Genomic DNA, 12,473 nt, shown 5'->3' with positions numbered 1-12,473 from the left:
ATTAAAGGTTTTGATTTGTGTCTGTTGCCCCACCAAGATGTCAATTTATTTAAATTTAAGGGTTTCTAGCAGATAAGGGCAACTTATCTGCTAGATTAAAGGTTTTGATTAATTTCTAGTTTTTTTATTTATTCATCTTTGTAATTACATTGTCATATTTATTTTTTTTATATATAAAACATAACTGGCCTTACAATTATTTTATGGAACTAGTAAATATATATCTATGCGTTTCACATGGTAATTGAAAATAAGTAATAAAAGCATGGTGTGTTGAGGGTATTTAAATTTAAAATTTTATTTTCATTAATAAAAATATTTCTTATTTCTTATATTTATTTTTGTTTAATATAATAAATATATGATATTAGAGATGTGCACAAATTTTATAGACAAATTTTTATGTTTTCTATTTTTTATTTCTATATATTTTTTGAGTTTTTATTATATAATTAAGACACCATGTATTGCATTCTATTTAAAAAATATAAAATTTAATTAAATTATTAAAACTAATAAAGACCTAATTATAAATGTCTTAAGCTCCTACTTAGGGATGATCATTTATAAATTAGCCTAAAACTGGCTAAACCAACAAGTTTTCAGGCTCAAGCAACTATTTTCTTTTGAGCTAGGTCTAGCTCAGATCTACACTAACCCCACACAATGTAGACAATAAGACTATAAATAGTTTGGATTCAGATTTGAACCAACTACATCCACATCTGCATTCGATTATGAAATTTAGATCCACATTTTGCATTTAATTATTATGTTGGGTTTTAGATCATCTTCGCATTTAATCTGCAATTGTCTTATTGTGTTTAAAATGACAAAAATTAAAAAAGTTTTAAAAAATCAATTATTTTTAAAGCATGCATGTATAATAAATGTATATAAATTAAAATATTAAATTTATCAATTATAAACTTTATATAGTTATACATAATATATATATATATATATATATATATACATAATTATTGGATTGTAATTGCTATTGTTTGATTCATTTGGAGTTGGAATTGGAATCAACTAACAATTTTATTAATATTTTATTATTTTGTTAGTCTTTGATAATTAACATCTTAGTATTTATAATGAACATTTTATATTAATATTTTATTTTTAATCATTAATATTAATATTTTTATTTTATTATTTACTTATTACTTAGTTAGTAGTAATATTATTATAACTCAAATTAGTTTTCCTACCCGAAAATATATTGTATTAATATTTTATTTATACATTATTATTATATTTAATAATTATTATATTTGTTTGCTATTATTATTTAGTAATATTTTATTATTATCTTATTATTAATTTAATAATATTATTACTTTATTAATATTAGCATTTTTAGGGTTTTGTATCTTGAGTTCTTAAGTCCTTAAGGGGGGCCTAAAATACCCAAACATCCTTACATAACCCCTTTTCTCTCTTTAATAATATAAATGATATCTCTGTTTCTTATTAACTCTCTTTTAATTGTCTCTCTTTTGTAATATAATCTCTCTTTCTCTCTCTATAATAATATAATATCTTGGTAATAATGTGCAACTTTAAATATTAATGATATATAATTTTGTTAATGACAATAATTGTTATTTTATATTTTTAAAATAAAATAAAATAAGAAAAATACAAAAAAAGGAGAAAATAGATAAATACCTATGATGATTTTTGTAAATACAAGTATAATTATTATTTTATATTTTCTAATAAATGGTTATTTTATTATTTTTATTTATTATTATTAATTTTAATTATCCTATTAATATTAATTATACTAATTCTTCTAAATGGTCATCCCGGCCGAAGTACAAATTAATACTAATTCTTTAGATAGATAAAAACTTACCAAATTTTAATTTTGTATTAACTTTAGTAATTTTTATTAATTATAGTTATTAGGTTTCAAATTATATATAAATTATTATTATTATTTATTATTATTATTACTATTATTATTACTATTACTATTATTATTATTATTATTATTATTATTATTATTATTATTATTATTATTATTATTATTATTATTATTATTATTTGTCGTGTATCACACGTTACGAGTTTCTATGTAGATCCGTTAGCTTGTCTTCATGTAAGTGATAAAACATGTTCTACATTTTAATTTTTTATTCATTTTTTATTTTTATATCATTTTTAATGGGTCTTCTATGTTGTATAACTCACTTGTGTAGTATGGGCACTATGCACAATAAAGGTCTCAATTCATAAAAATTATTAATTTTAGCAATATTATTAGTTAGTTAATTAAAAATATATTAATAAAAAGTTATCTAATAAAATAAAAAAGAATAAACAAAACAAAATACAACATTATAACATGGGTTCTATTTGCAATATAACAAACCCATATTTAAATCATAATATTATTAAAACTATCAATTAATGTTTTTTTAATTTAAATTGATTATTTCTATTAGTGTTTATTAAGTTTTATTTTTATTAGCATTTTTAATTTTTACTAAGTTTTGTTAATATTTATTAGTTTAAGTGGAGGTTTAATGGATTTTTAAATTAATATTTTTATTTTTGTTGTTTTATGTTTAATTGTTTAACCTCAACCTATTTATATTACTTGACTTATTAATATTTTACTTTATTATATTGTTTTACTACTCCCTCTCTCTCTCTCTATCTCTCTCTCTCTCTCTCTCTCTCTCTCTCTCTCTCTCTCTCTCTCTCTCTCTCTCTCTTAAATGCCTTTTTTAAATGTAATAATAACATGCAATAAAATAAGAGGCATTGGAAAGCCCAAAGGTCTCTCTTTCTCTTTCTAAAAGTATGCAACTTTCTTAATCTAATCAAAATAGGTAATGATTACTTTTTACATTTTTAAAACAAAAGAAAATCAGAAAAATGCAAAAAATGGAGAAAATAGATAAATAGCTTCTCTAAAAGGAGAGACATGCTAAAATGGATTGTCCAATTTTATTATATATAATAATATTAGTGGATTTTTAAATTAATATTTTTATTTTTGTTGTTTTATATTTGATTGTTTAACCTCAATCTATTTATATTATTTGACTTATTAATGTTTTACTTTATTATGTTATATTACTACTCCCTCCACTTCTCTCTCTTTCTCTCTCTCTCTCTCTCTCTCTCTCTCTCTCTCTCTCTCTTTCAATTGTCTTTTTTAAATGTAATAATAACATGCATTAAAATAAAAGGCATTGGAAAACCCAAAGGTCTCTCTTTCTCTCTCTTTAATAGTGTGCAACTTTATTAATTTAATCAAAATAGGTAATGCTTACTTTTTTATATTTTTAAAAGAAAAGAAAAGACTAAATTATATCACTTGTTTTTTTCAATATATCATTACTTTTATAGAAATAACTAGGAATGACCCTTGTACTAAGTATAGGATGATTTATCTGAATTATTTCATATTTTAAATTATTTATATTAGACACTTAGGTTAGGCTTTTTATTTGATTTAAGAGACTTATCATGTTTTATCTTGAGAATGACCCCATACTAAGTAAGGGGCAACTACAATATCATTTAATTTGAAATTTACTATTTAACTATAAAGAATTAAATTAAAAAAAAATTAACGTGAGTCTTACATCTTTGTAATTGACAATCTATTCTGACCTACTTTGTTTGAAAATCACTATTAATTTATGTTGTTTTTAATATGATTTAAGAGATTAAATGAGGTATTATTTGTAAACAATAACCAACTTTAATTGGTATTTACTATTTATTTGATAAATTTATTTTTAAAAGGTAAATTAGGTTACACTTCAAAATAAAGTTAAAGCTAGTTTGCAGTTAATAAACTATTTCATCTAAAAGAATGAAACTCACACCATTTGTATTAATTGTTTAGTAATTTTTATAGATTTCATATATTTTAATTTTTATCCATTTGATGTTTTGAATATTTTTATGTTAAATTAATTGTTTATTCAATTACTATCATAACATTTGAAGTGATCACTTTTTAGGGATTAGGATCTACATGTGTGTGAATTTTAAGAGAGTGGAGTTATCACTTTTTTTGTGAGTGGATAGAATTTTTTAAGAGAGTTTAACATCTTCTAAGATTCTATCTATTGAAATTTTACAATACCACGTGTCTGAAGGGTGGGGGGCTATTACCTGACTACCTTCTACATTTTGCTGATTGGGTAGAGCTTCAACTCGGGTGGGATGTGTTGTGTTTATCGACAATCTGGCTCGCCAACCTTAAGTGTAAAGGGCTAATCCTACTTGCCAACCTCAAGCTGATCTGACCAACCCAAACACAACAAAAATTCAAATTTCCCTAGTTGGGTTTTTTTAGCTAGAGATAATAAAATAAATGTGATAAATGTTCAGATCTTTATTAACACACTCAGTTAATCAACACTAAAATCAATCAATTTTACATGCCATATGGACATATGTGTGCTCATATACAGGTCCAGCCCAACTGACGTGAAGCCCAAGGTTGTTCAGCCCGAGGTAAATGCTAACATACTTGGGTTGGGCATTGGGTTGTTGGGTTGGATTAGGTTGTCTACTTTTTTTTTTCTTCCTTTATTGTATCTTTTGTTCTTATGGTTATGATTATATAATATAGATATACATTATGCAATATATGTTTAGATTATGTAATATATATCATGTATATGTATATGGAGATCAAATCAGCCCCCCACAACGTCCCACAACACATCCCCGCCATTTATTGGGAATATCTCCCGATAATGATATCATCATTTCTGATATTATCATCGGAAGATGTTTCCACTACACGGCAGGGATGTGCTGTGGGACATTGTGGGGGGCTGATTTGAACTCATGTATAAAAGGCCAAGCTCAGCTTGCTTGAAACCTCAGCCCAAACTCAACCTGAGGAGCACAAAAGCTGTGTATGGCCGGAAAAATCCAACCCAACTTATGCACAAACTCTGATTAGTTCAAGCTGTATTCAAGTAAAACCTGCCCATTTGCACATGTGTTTAGGGTGTGAGCCCAAAGCCCAATCTAAAAGCTTTAACAAGCCAATCCAATGATCCATTTGGCTGCGTTTGGAAACGATGCAAATAGAGTGTAAATCCCGGTTCAGGGTAAATTTTGCACTCTAGTTCAGTTTTGCTAGTGTTTGGCAACATTACATTTATGCATTGACAAATGACAGATCAATGCATATTTACATTGATAACAAGATGCAAAAGTACATCAACAAAAAAGAAGCAAATTTGCATTCAACTGGGCTTTTGATAAAAAAAAAAGGCATATATACTTTATTGGAATTCATGTTTGCATCCATTACAGTTAATGGTCTATTTGGTAAGAAGGTAAATTTGTCAGTGCAAAACTAACCCAACTTTGCAATTTATATGAACCATTTTACACTCTACATATTTGCATCGCTTCCAAACACAGCCTTTAGGATCAGCCTGAGGCCGGAAAAATCCAAGCCAACCTATAAGCAAACTCAGTTTAGTTCAAGCTCGATTCAAGTAAAACCTGCCCATCTGCACCCTAAACACATGCACTGTGTTTAGGATGCAAGCCCAAAGCCCAACCTAAAAGCTTTAACAAGCTAATCCAACGACCCATTTAGGCCCAACCTGAGGCCAGAAAAATCCAACCTAACCCAGCCCAACCTATGCACAAACCCAGCTTTAACAACCTATGCATGGGAGGTGCTCCCAATGTACAGCTGTAGTGTCATGTGGGTATGTGGGCAGATCTGAATTGCATAACAGGTGTTTGAAGCAAGTGAAACTCTTAAAATCACTACTTCTCACGCCAATAATACAGAGGATGAGAGAATCCAAGAAAACAAGGAAGAAACATGAAGATAGGACTAATGTGCAGCAGGAGGCTGTTTTTAGTAAGGCAAAATATTCATTGATGTGGGTGTGAGTGCAGAGTGGTCCACGTTCGTGCTGACATGAATGTTGGATCCCATAATGAATCACTCACTCACCATCTGTGGCCATGTCGAAGCTAGCCCAAAATGTGGCAGAAAGGATGCATGGATGCAACGAACTTGGTCTAGCCCATTTGGGTATTAAGCTTTGTGCTATTGAAAGCAAATGACTGACCAATAAGGATGCCTGGTCCAGGTGCTCAGGCTTCTTTCAATGTGACCCCCAGTTCCCATCGAAAGCAGCGGCACAGAAAAAAGAAGGATGTGGCATCCCTTTCACCATATGGAAGCTATTATGGTGTTACTGCTGCTGCAACAGCCATTATTCTTTCAACTGAAGAGGAGAATGAGAACCTGGACCAGGCATCCTTGTCCAGTCTTCACTATCAAAGTTGTTCTCCACCAACTGAAGACAGCCTTTCTACTATCAATAAAAGAGACTGTTTTCAGTTAGTGGCAGAACAATTTTTGGTTCAATATACAATGGTTTGTTCAACAGTACTGCTTTTATATAAAACATAGTTGTAGAATTGTTAATTTATTAAGGTGCAGTTTGATAAATCTTTTTAGAAAGATCTTTCAACAGCTTAGATGGTACAAAGATGTGTTAAGTTTTTGGGGTGGTGTCTTTAAAGATAAAGGCCATTTGGAAAGAGGCTCGGTTTACCAGGCTTTTAAAAACACATTTAGAGGCTATCTATCACGCAGAAAGATCAAAAAGTTCCATTTGAAGCTTTCCGAAATTCAACGTTTTTGGGTTTTTCTGTGCACATGGAAAGACTTGCCAAATACTGCCTAAAAATATTATCAATATCTAGCCTTTTCTTTTTTATTTTTTTTAAACCCTAAACTTTACTTATTACAATTATCTAACTGACTTGCAATTGTAGTTGTAGAACAAAAATCTCAAAATAAGTATGTTGGAAAATGGTAGCAGCTGTAGTTCATTACTATTAAAACTCTAGGTAGTCTAGGGGTGAGTATTCGGTTTATTCGTTTAAAAACCAAACTGAATAATCCAAATTTTTAAAACCAAAATAAAAAAAAAATGAAAACCAAATTGAAACCGAATTACAATAAAACCGAAATAACTGAACCAAAATTTTTGGTTCGGTTTTTAGTTATTTCGGTTAAAAACCAAATTTAATTAATATATATATATATATATATATATATATATATATAATATTATATATATTATATAACCTATAACATATATATATATATATATATATATATATATTATGAAATTTAATTTCATTATAATACATTATATATAATATATCATATTATATATTAAATATTAAATATTGTACATTATATATTATATATTATATAATGAATTTTAGTTAATTCGGTTTTTTCAGTTAACTGAATTTCTAAATCTGAAAACCAAAATTGCTAAAAACCTAATTAACCGAATCGAATAACCGAAAAATGGAAAGAACTGAAACCGAAATTTTCTGTTCAATAATTCGGTTTTAATCGAATAATGCTCACCCCTAAGTAGTCCACATTTTTTTTTCTCTTTTTCTTTTTTATGAAAAGTATTCTGTTTCATCAATAATAGGCTGCCCTCTTTTCTGATTCTCTTTTTCTGTTACTAATTGTCTCATTAATTGCTAAATAGCATAAACATTTGGACTTGGAAATTATAGGTTGGAGTGTACAAGTGGTTGTCCAATTCTAGATGTTATTGGATTCCCTTGATCCTCCTTGGATAAGGCATACTATTGCTGAGTGCAAAAAATTGTTGAAACATCTCCTAGTTTTGTTTTCTCTCATTGTTGTAATAGTGCTGTTCATAATTTAATAAATTTTGCTGCTCTAAATAATGGGTATTATGGGTATTTTCATGGGAGAGTCTCGCTTCTTTCTCTACCCAATTATTAATGACAAGATATAAGTATTATTTTGATGAAGTGAAATCAGCCCGAGGGCTTTCAGGGAAGAAAAAAAGACAACAAAAAAAAAGGCTTAATTGAAGGTGCCAGCTAGCTTGCTAGTAAGGTGTTTACAGTAGGGCAACTCACAAGGTCTCTTTGGTTTGTGAGAATAAAGGTTTGGAATTCGAATCGCAATGACCATTCTAATTCCAACCATTTGGTTGGATGGAATTCAGAATGGGATTTCGATTCTCTTTTCTAGTGGAATGGCATTCTTCCATTTGTGGAAATAACCATTCTAGCCCTCTCCCTTGAGAATGAGAATCTCATTACAACTGGCTGAATTGTTTATTTAGATTCCAGTCATTTGGTTGGGTGGAATAGGACTCCAGTTCTCATTGCTAGTAAAATGACATTCTCCCATTTGAGGGAATGACGATTTTGGCCTCCTTTATTGAGAATGAAAATCTCATTCCAGTTGGCCAATAAAAAATAAACAAGTGACTAAAAATCCCCTAAACCCTATTTCTCTTTACTTGACACCAACCCTCCTTGGGAGGGTGGGAGTACTTGTGCATATCTTATGGAATTTGGTTCTGATTCTAGTCTAAACCAAATGGGCCATTCCAATTATGGTTCCAACCACAAACCAAGCAGACCCTTAAACTTGAACCAACATTCTCACATTTATTGGTCTAAGATTTTATTATTACACCAAGCAATGGGCCTTGAAATAGGCAACCATGATGAAGTATGTATAGGCAACCATGGTTTTCAAAACCGGATTGGACTGGACGGTCAGACCGGAAAAATCGGGTGACCGGATCCGTTTTCCCCAAAAACTGGATTTCCCTCCAAAACTATTGATTTTGGTCAACGAACCACCTGGGCGGTTAACTGTTCGAACCGTTCAAACGGTTTTGACCATTTTTTATTTTTTGATTTTTTTTTTATTTTCTTGTCAAAACGGGCCGAGTGTTTGGTTCGAATGGTTGGACCATTCGACTCAACAACCAAACCCTTTACCGGTTCGGTTTTAAAAACCGTGGAGGCAACTTAATAAATAGGGTAAAAGATTTAAACATACCCTTGAGTTTTTAGTAATTGACTACATACCCTGAGTATGGTTTTTAAAACCGATCCGGTGATTGAACCGGTTAGGAGTCCGGTTACCAGTTCGAATGGTTAATCGACCGGTTCAGTGGTTTGCTGAACAAAATCAATAATTTTGGAGAAAAATGGAACCGGTCAGGTGACCTATTCCCGGTTTTTTCGGTCCGACCATCCGATCTGGTCTGGTTTTGAAAACCATGACCCTGAGTTTTTAAAATGAACTTAAACATAATTTGTGCCAGTTAGATTTGACAGAATCAATTGAAAAGCTTCCTTTACCCTTCATTATACTTCAAATGTTCGAAAGGAATCAGAGAGAAAATACATGGACACCAAGCACATTAAACAGAGAGAAAATACTCTCACGTTTGTTGATTGTGAGAGCCTATGATTTTTCTTGCAACACCAAGCACTCAGACTGACTAACGTCATTTTGATTCTACTCAGACAACATTAGTTTGAGTCTTGAACCGTTTGATGTCTTATTTGGGAGTTTGGTTGAAACTCCCAATGTCTTTTTGAAAATGGCCATTAACTCATAATTAACAAGAATGTTATTGAAAATGCCAAACACCTAGACCCTCTGTTATTTTGGTTCTTATTCTAATCTGACTATTGAAAGCCAACAAGACACATTAAACAGATTTGACTAGACGTCAGACGTTAGTTTGATTCTACTCGGACAGATTAATGGGATTTGCCAAACTCCCAACGTCAAGCACAAATTGACGTCTCTTTCTTCCTTGCATTTGAAATTGGATTTGGTAACTCCATTTTGCAACTGTTAAAGAAATTGCAAGCACCCACACCCTTTTTAAGCTGACGAGGGTTGCAGAAAACAGGGTAAAATGAAGGAGCACATATTGAACTTGTAAGTACTTCGAAGGGCTAAATAGGGTTTTTAAAAATATAAATGGGTCACGTTAATAGTTTTTAACATTTTACTGACCAAGCGTATGTTTTGTTGGAGAATGAAAACTTATTTAGGACTTCACCTAATAGTTTAAGCTTTCAGGTTGAATGGTTCTTTGGCATGGTATCAGTGTTGGGAATAAACTAAGTTTATCCACAAACTATTTCTCTCCAAAAAATAAAAATTTGTAGATATTCAGCTATCATAATTCCAAGCAAGATATCAATAAAAACAATTATAAGCCAAGCAGAGAAACACATGATATTTAACGTGATAACCCCCTCTAATGTGAAGGGTAAAAAACCATGGGGCCAAGGAGACCCAACAAAAAATCTCCACTAATAACTTAAGGTAACAATTACAGCAACTCAAATACTGCAATATTCTTACAAACTTAGAGCAAATACAGATTCTCAAACATACAAACGAGAATAACAAAAGAGGTGAAAAATAACAGTTAGAAAAACTCACAAACGCGACTACTGTTCAGGTCACAACATAGAGACCTTCGCTAGTCTAAATCAGATCTTCACCGTTCAGATCGCAGGTCTGTAAGTTTCGAACAATCTCACCAAATTTCAGCCAAATCGAACCACAAATGACCCTTGATCAGAATAATTGATGAAAATTGCCGCGAGATGATTTCTTTTCCCGAACAACTACGAGTTGCTTCTGTTCGATCTTAAATAACCGGTGATTCAGAGCTCTGATCAAAGATCCGACCGTTCAGAATGAAGAAAAATGAATCATCCACTTACTAACTAAATTTCTGCTCGATCGGACGGTGGATTGGAAAGTTCCGGCCGTTTGATGAACTCTACGCACTGAGAAATCTGCACAGTATTTCGATTTCTCTCTTTTCATCTCTCTCTTCAACAGGCCGCGCGCAAAAAGGATCTAACCCTAGTTTCTGTTTTTCTTTTTTGAAAAAAAAAAAACAAACAGTTGGCTGAAGGAGAGTGGGCTATAATATGGGTCAATATCCCATAATGGGCTGGGCCCAACAATTAGAGCCTGTTTTGATCATGTGGTCTAGTGCTTTATCCTTATTGCCCTCATTATAAATTAATTAAATTTCAATACAAGGTATAGATGAGCCTGTGTTTGTCCATACTTCTTTCACATGAAGAGGTGTGTTAGAGAATGAAAATAGCTTATTTAAAGACCTCATGTAACAACTTAAGCTTTTTGGTTTAATGGTTCTTTAATTCGAGTCGGATGGGGTTAGACCACATGATATATTTAATTCAATTTCTAAAACTTCAAGGTATCTTTTAAGTCTTTTGGCCTAATCAATAAATAAATACTTTCATTTGAATAAAAAAGACCATTATCAATTGTTTGTCCCAACTACCTGGGGTTAAGGGTGTCAATGGACCGGCTTTGTATTGGACTCCGTCCGGTCCAAAATCAATTTGGATGGATTGGACGGACCAACATGACATTGGATTGGACCAATCCAGTCCAAAATATTTATTAGATTGGTTTGGACCTGATCCATCCGTAACAAATTTATATTGGATTGGGTTGGATTAAGCCAATATTTGATTCATTGATAATAAGATAAGAATATATATGTCAATGGACCAGATTTGGGTTGAAACCAATCTAAATCAAAATGAATTTGAACAGATTGGACGGTCCAAAACATTCATTAGATTGCATTGAACCTAGTTCGTTTATAATGGACTCACATTGAACTGGATTCTGGATCGGATTGGGCTAAATCCAGTGCAACTGACACCCCTACCTGGGGTCTTTGAAGGGATGGATTGGTTCAACATTCAAATATATATGTTAAGCCATAATTGAAACATGATTTGGCAGTCTGAATGGAGTCGGGATCTGCTCCTCACAAATGGGTGCCTCATAGGCACATCCACCGTGGATTGGAAACATCTCTACTCCTCACAAATGAACACCTCATGGGCACATCCACTGTGCATTGGGAACATCTCCCGTGAATAAATAATAGATAACATGTACGGGAGACATTCCCAATCCATGATAGGATGTGCGTGTGAGGTGTGACTTGTGAGGCGCCCTGTTTGAGTAACAGATCCGGTCTCGTTTGGATGGTCTGTCATCTGTCTGTTTACTTAACATTTGTTAGTTTAACATCCAGACCGTGTCTGCTCCGGTCATTCATTATAATCCAGTTGCAAAAATAGTATGACTTGAAGAAAATAAATGCAAAAAAAAAAAAGAAAAACTATTAATCTTTTAGTGGCATTATCAATCAGAAGATTAATTTATATTGCTTGTATGAATCATTATTGGTTTGATAACAACAATGGCAGTCATTTCAATACGTCAACGATAATAGAAAAATAAAATTAATTAAGACCTCTCTCTTCTCCAGTGATAAGTTTCATAGATGAAAAGTCAGTTCAAAACACTTTAATGCTGTATGTTCTTCTACTATTTGATTCCACTCAGGACACGACATTGCATAATGAAAAGAAAAAAAAAAAAAAAAAAACAAAAGAATATAAAAAGAAACGATGCCTAGCAATCAGAGTTAAAGAAATACCAGATCAAATCGAACACTTTTTCTTCATAAAGATGTAGTTGAAGCCTCTGGCCTGTCAGTCATCAGCTGGTCTCTTATAGTGCAAACACAATAAAATGCTCTTGTACGAAGAAG

This window comes from Nelumbo lutea, chromosome 7, assembly GCF_056320005.1.
Source record: "Nelumbo lutea isolate HS-2025 chromosome 7, American lotus-T2T, whole genome shotgun sequence".
Taxonomy (NCBI): Eukaryota; Viridiplantae; Streptophyta; class Magnoliopsida; order Proteales; family Nelumbonaceae; genus Nelumbo; species Nelumbo lutea.
The sequence above is the reverse complement of the archived record's forward strand: the minus strand, read 5'-3'. Positions refer to the sequence as shown.